Source organism: Myotis davidii, unplaced genomic scaffold (assembly GCF_000327345.1).
Source record: "Myotis davidii unplaced genomic scaffold, ASM32734v1 scaffold1622, whole genome shotgun sequence".
In the NCBI taxonomy this organism is placed as follows: Eukaryota; Metazoa; Chordata; class Mammalia; order Chiroptera; family Vespertilionidae; genus Myotis; species Myotis davidii.
The window spans coordinates 397,557-402,572 of NW_006293535.1; the positions used below are offsets into that span (position 1 = coordinate 397,557).

Here is a 5,016-nt window from a genome sequence, read left to right on the forward strand (position 1 = left end):
CACACACACGGCCGGATCCGGGACGCCGCTGTCTGCGAAACAGGAGGGTGCTGTGACGTCGCCTCTATAGACTGTGGGTCCACACGAGGCAGGGCTGAGCCCCAGCAGCCCTGGGAGTGGACGGTGATGTGACCGTCAGAGAGTCCCAGACCCAGCGCACACGTAGGTGCACACGCATGTGCACAGCAACACTGACACAGCACAGGGTCGCCAAGCACAAGTCATGGGAGCGGTGGGGCAAAGGGGAGGACGGGGGACACTACCCTCTAGATCGCCGCCCTGGTCCCCCCTCAGCTTTCCTCACTCACAGCTCACCCCCAGCACCCACTGCAACTCACCAGGAGCTGCCACCCTGTCTCCCTCCAGCTCCCGACTCTAGCTCGTCCCCCTAGATTGGCCCCTAACACCCCTGGTACCTACCTAGTCCCCTACAGCTCATCATGCTATGTCCCCACTCCGGTTCCCCATTCTAGCCCCCCCCAGCACTCCCCCACTCTCGGAACACATCACCCTGGGTCACCACCTTCAACTCCTCTACTTTGAGCCCACAACCCGGGCCTGTGCCCTGACCGGGATCTGGTTCATCGGTTGCTGCTCAAACACGTTTTAACGCATGTGAGAGGGGGGAGCAGGGAGCAAGAGGTGAGAGCAGAGGAGGCAACAGAGGGGAGCTGAGAGGTCGCAGAGAAACAGGGAGAGGAGCGGAGAGGAGTAAGCTAGGCCCCTAGCGCTGGGCATGAGCTCTCCCCACTGAATAGCTCAACCCCTACTCCCCCTCCAGCTCACAAACCTGGGTCCCCACTGGCTTGAACCCTAGCATCCCACTCATGCTCGCCCGACTAGCTCACCCCTAAATCCACTCTAGTGCTCCCCCTCTATTTCTCAGCTATAACTGTCCCCCCCACTCTACCTCACCCCTTAATTCACTCCTCCAGCCAGCCCCCTAGCGGCCCAGCATAGCTCACCCCATGCATGCCCTTGAGCTCCCCACACCAGCTGCCCACCTGGCACCCAGCTCACTCTACTAGCTCCCCCTCTGGGGTGCCCCTCTGACGTCCCAGTCAAGCTGGGACCATAACGCCCCACTTTAGCTCCCTCTTTAGTTCTCCCTCTGGCTCAAACCCCAGCTCCCCACACGCGCTCCCCACTCTAGTTAACCCCTAACTCCCCTCACTAGCTCCCACTGTAGCTCCATGTAGCCCAGCTCCCAAGAGCCCACATTTGTTCCCCTTCTGCCACCTGCCAGCCGTCTAGACCAGCTCCCGTCTAGCTTGTAACGCGGTTCCCCACTCAAGTTCACCCCTAGCCTGACCCCTAGGTCCCCAATCTCTCCCCCGCTCTCAATCACCCCCCAGGTCCCAGTCAAGCGCACACCCTAACTGCCCACTCCAGCCCCTTGCACCCTGCAGTCTCCCATCTCCCCACTGGTTTAGTCCTCGCCCAACCCCCTCAATGCCCACTCTAGATCACCCCACACTCTAGCTCCCCACTCCACCTCCTCACTGTAGCTCCTCTAGTTCATACCACTAGCTCCCCATTCTTGCTCCCCACTCTGGATCACAGCCCCAGATCCGACTACAGCCAACTGCTCCAGCTCACCCCTCTAGCCCTAGCCCACAGCATGAACCCTCACTGCCCCCTCTAGCTCACCCCTCTAAGTTACCTCACCCCACTTGCTCCCCACGTACCACACCACCCTCGTACCCTCCCCTAGCGCATCCTCTTGCTGCCCACTCTAGCTCACGCCCCTTGACCTCCCTAGCACCCCACTCTGTCCCCGCCCCTAGCTAGTCCTGCTAGCTCCCCCTGAAAGCTCACCCCTCTACTCTAGTTCACCCCTGTAAGTCCCCACACTAGAACCCCACTCTAGCTTGACCCCTAGCTGGACCATCTGGCTACCTCTCTAGATCTCCCCCCTCGTTCCTTATTCCAGCTCACCCCTCTAGCTCCCCACCCTCCTCCCCACTAGTTCCCGCCTTCAGCTCCCTACTTCAGCTCACCCCCACTCTAGCTTGCCCCCAGTTCCTCATTCTATACTGGCCCCTCTAACTCCCCACTAGCTCACCCCTCACCTCCCGCTTTTAGCTGCCTCCTACAGCTTGCTCCCCATCCTAGCTCAACCCCCTAGCCTGCCCCATACCTCCCTGTCCCCCCCACTCTGGCTGCCCATCTGCTCGCCACCAGCTTGCACCCCTCTCTCGGGCCCCTAGCTCCTTCCCTGTCTCCCTGCTCTGCCTCCTCATGGAGCCCCTCACTCTAGCTCACCCCACTCCAGCTCTCTTCCCTCCAGACCATCGGCCTGGTTCTGGCCCTAGCTCCCCCTCCAGCTGGCCGCCCCAGCACACCCCGTTTTCCTACCTAGCTGCCTACTCAGGCTGCCACACTCGCTCACCCCCGGTTTGCCCCCTAGCTCCCCATTCTGGCCCCAACCCATAACCCATCTCTCTTGCTCCTACTTTATCTCAATTGTAGCTCCCACTCTAGCTCGCACCCCCCACTTGCCCCTCTAGCTTACCTTTATAACTCACTGTGGCCTGACCCCCACCTTGCTCTCTAGCACCCCACCCTAGCTTGACCCCTAGATCCAGACTCTAGCTCCACCCTTTACTGACACCATATTCTGCCCCCACAGCACCCCTCTAGCTGGACCCTCTAGCTCACCCCCTCGTCTGTCCATCACCCCACTCTCTCTTCTGACTTGGTCCCCCCTTTACTTCTAGCTCCGACGGCAGCCCACCCTTCCAGATCAACCTCCCAGTCCCAAACTCGAACTGCCCACTCTAGTTCAGCCCCCAGAACTCAACCCCCGAGTTCCACTGACTCCCCCACCTCACCCCTCGCTCCCCACCCAGCTCCCAGCCTTAAAGAGCCCCCAGCTCGCCTTCCTCACTCCCCAGTTATGCATGCCCCTAGCTGCTGCTCCCCACCCTAGCACCCCACTTAGCGAAACTCACTAGCTCAGTTTCCCATTTCCCCATCTACCTCGCTCCCTAGCTCCCATTTAGCCTGCCCCCAATATCACCTCTCTGGGTCACCCTTCAGCCCCCCCTCCAGCTTGCACCCCTACCTGCCCACTCCAGCTCCCTCCCCACTAGCTCCCCCTTCTTGCCCCTCTAGCTCACCCACCAGCTACTCTGGTTTAGCTCCTACCAGAGGCCATCCCTTCAGCTCCCCACTCTGACTCACCTCTAGCTCTGCCCATAGATCCCCTCACTAGCACCCCACTCTAGCTTGCCCCCTCACCCCGAGACCCCCTTTCCTTACCCCTTTAGCTCACCCCTCAGTTTGCCCTCATTGCTCCCGCTTCTATATCACCACTCTAGCTCACCCCCCGGCTGCCCTCAGAACTCCCCACTTCGGTTCCCCCTCCGTCTCCCTGCTCTAGAGTCTCAGTGTTTCCAAACACCTGCCTCTCCATTCTAGCTCCCCACTCCGGTCACCCACAGGTGGCTCTCTAGTTCCCCAAATTGGCCCCCTGCCCCCCCCCCCTCGATGCTCTTGGTTGTTCCCAGATCCCCACTCTAGCTCACCCTCTAAACCTCCCTCTGAACTGCCCGGCTAACTCCCCACTCTGACTCGACCACTGATCTCACCACCACCCCCAGCTGGGCCCACGCTCCCCACACTTGCTCCACAATCTCACTCCACACCCTGGTTTTGCCCCAGTACCTTGCCCCCTGGGTCCCCCTCTAACGCAACATAGCTCCCCACTCAGCTCGCCTCCAGAACTCTCCCCTTAGCCCCCCCTCTCCCAGCCCCCCTCCAGCCAGACCCTCCTCCCTTCCCAGCAGCTCTGGTGGCACAGGGCAGGCCAGTCCTGCGGGCTGGGCAGGGGTGGGGGGCTGAGGGCGCCATGACGTGTGGTGAGGACGTGGCAGGCCCACCAGGGGCTGGAAGGTGAGTGACGGGGAAGCTTCGAGACCAATACGTTGGGGAGGAAAGTTCACTGACTCCACAGGCTCTCAGGTGATTTGTGCCAGAGACGCTCAGCACAGCTGGCAGGCGTGGGTGTGGCCGTGACCACAGCTGCTCAGAGGCCGGCAGCCCACGGCACCCCACCCCGGGCACCCTCCCCCTGCTGCTGTGACACCCTCGAGTCTGCAGGTGAACCCCTGGGGGGCGGTGCGCCACTGCGACTGCAGCCCAGGGCCCTCGCTGGCCTCTGGGTCACCGTTAGCAGCACGCGCTGCCCTGTCCCATCTCCAGAGGGGTCCAGGCGCCCGCGTGTCCAGCCATCATTTCTCACGTCACGTAGATCTCTGCCGCGACACAGCCCCTGGGCAGAGGGCAGCTGGGCACCTATCTCCTCGAGGATGGGGCCCTGCACCGCGTGCAGCCCTCCTGCTCCTGCCTGTGGCCACGGGGCAGGTGCCCCCTAGGGAGCGAGAGGAAGTGGTGGAAGAGGAGAGGAAGGAAGCAGGGGTGAGCTCCAGGGCCGGCCGGGAGGGGCATTTCCAACTGCCCCAGGGGTGCGTGTGGGAGCCCCACCCTGTTTAGACGCCCTCGTCTCCAGGACAGCAGCACGGACCCATCGCCCCAGCTGGTGACGCCTGACCCGGCTTCGTCCCTTCCCATCCGCCTCCCTCCCTGTTCTGGGAGTTCCCACCACGGGGGCTGCAGGGAGGAGGCAGGACAGACGGCAGGACGCACAGCGTCCCCGGGCTCCTAGGAACACGGGGTTACTCTAAAGCCCACACCCTGACCCCGGGCCCAATCGGGCATCAGGGCCAAGGGTCTAGAGGCGACCGGCTGGGGGACGGTGATGGCCAAGCTGTGGCCTCCAGGGCCCCGGTCCGGGGAGGCAGAGCGTGCCTGTGCCGGGAATGCTCGCCTGCGTCCAGGCGGCTGACCGTGGGCTCCCGGGGCTCCCGGCCAAGGTGGGCGCGGAGGCCAAGGCTGTAGCTCCCCCCCACGCCCCCGCCAGCCACCACATCAAGATGACAGCCCAGCGACAGAACGACCGGCACCGAGCGCCGCCTGGAGCCCTGGCCAGTCTGCTCCGCGCACAGAGCAGGG

The 5,016-nt window shown here is 62.9% G+C and overlaps 1 protein-coding gene across 1 annotated transcript in view; it reads right to left on the minus strand.

Annotated features, from left to right (window-relative positions):
* TMEM266 (transmembrane protein 266) overlaps positions 1-5,016 on the minus strand; it is a 29,061-nt gene that overhangs the window by 869 nt on the left and 23,176 nt on the right. The window lies entirely within an intron of this gene.